A 1,766-nucleotide genomic window follows, 5' to 3' on the forward strand; every position below is an offset into this window, starting at 1 on the left:
GAAGAAGAAGAAGAAGAAGAAGAAGAAGAAGAAGAAGAAGAAGAAGAAGAAGAAGAAGAAGAAGAAGAAGAAGAAGAAGAAGAAGAAGAAAAGAAAGCTTGGCATCAAAGGAAAACCCACAATATTTGTTTTGGTGAAAAGAAAGTGGCACTTTTTCTAGACATAGCTAGATAGAAAGCTAAATCAATATAGCAAGAACCTACTTGACAGTCAGTGTGGCATATATAAAGGGTAAGCAAGAAAGCTGAGCACTGTTACATAGGTTTATAACCTCAGGTATTTGGGAGGATGGAAAGAGAGAGGACAGAGCAGGGAAGAAGAGGGTGAGAGGAAGGGGGAGAGACCAAGACCAACTGATGTAGTCTGAACTTCTGGATGCTACTAAGCCTGAAGACATTATTTTAGAATTTTTAATTGTGTGAGCAAACACATTATATTACTTTTTTTTTTTTTTTTGGCAGAACCGGGGATTGAACTCAGGCCCTTGTGCTTTCCAGGGAAGTGCTTATTCCACTGAGCCATCTCCCCGGCCTATATTTCTTTATTAAATAAAATTTGGCTATTTCCTATAACTATCCATACAAATATATATGAAGAAAAGTGTAACTGATAGCAAAGTCATTCAGAGATAATTTCATTAACTTTGGTTATTATCTACTTAAATAGCACTATCCTGGTAATTTTTATTATTTCATGAAACACAAATTGTGAAAGACTGTCACTGAAGTGTAAAAAAAGCACTATTAGCAATAAATAAGGTGAAATCATTCTCACGGTCAAAAAGACATCAGTATTTCTTAAATTTGTTTGTGGTATCATTTAAGCTTTCATTCAAAATAAACCAACAGAATCACAGGCAAAGAAAACTGAATTCACTGTAAAATATTTAGCCCAGGCTGTGACAATTTACCTGAAGCTACCCAGACACGGGATTGACTCTTGATGATTTATTTACTAAATTGTCCCTTTTATAAATTCATTATTGAAATCCTGACCTCTGATGTGCCTGTGATTAGAATAAAATTACCAAGATAATCAAGGTTAAAGATTATAAGCACAAAGCCCTAATTCAGTGGGTCTGACTGTGTCCTTAGACAAAGAGTGCACTAGGAGTTTGGCACAGGTCCCGATGGAAAGGCAACTAGCTGTAAGCCAAAGACAGAGGCCTCAGAGAAATCGTCCTGTTGGCATCTTGATCTTGGACTTTCCATCTTCAGATATGCGAGACAATGAATTTCTTTCTTTCTTTTTTTTTTTTTTTTTGCAGTTATTTAATCTGAGTTAGTGTAAACAATTGAATAATTTTTTCCACTTTTGTTTTTGAGTGTTCACAAGTAAAACAACAGACTCCTAGCCCAGGTCTGGTGAGTGTGCGGAGAGCTTCCTGCTACCCTGCGCCTGCGGGACCAGTCCCAGCCAAGGCGCAGACTGGGCTGGACCCTCTCCCAGCCCATTGGGCCGCCCCCCACCACTCCGCAGTGCCTCTCCCACCCCGCCCACCGAGTAGGAATTTTTGCCTCATCCCGGAGCCCCTAGACCCAGTCCTAGCCCAGGTCCTGTGAGTGTGTGCGGAGAGCTTCCTCTTCCTCCTACTTCACCTTGCCCCTCCAGGCACAGCTCAGGCCTGACATACACACCTGAGGTGTAATCCTGCAGCTGCAATCCCTGCAGGGGAGAGTGTAGAGGATAGATCGAACCAGCTATTCCAGGAGCAGAACATCTCGCCACAGGGGCACAACAGGTTCACCCTTAAGGGCAGCAGCGGG

At 41.7% G+C, this 1,766-nt stretch overlaps 1 protein-coding gene across 6 annotated transcripts in view; it reads right to left on the reverse strand.

The window, feature by feature from the left end:
* Msr1 (macrophage scavenger receptor 1) overlaps window positions 1-1,766 on the reverse strand; it is an 80,968-nt gene that overhangs the window by 40,394 nt on the left and 38,808 nt on the right. The window lies entirely within an intron of this gene.

The sequence above is a fragment of the Octodon degus genome, unplaced genomic scaffold, assembly GCF_000260255.1.
Source record: "Octodon degus isolate 3935 unplaced genomic scaffold, OctDeg1.0 scaffold00051, whole genome shotgun sequence".
Classification (NCBI taxonomy): domain Eukaryota; kingdom Metazoa; phylum Chordata; class Mammalia; order Rodentia; family Octodontidae; genus Octodon; species Octodon degus.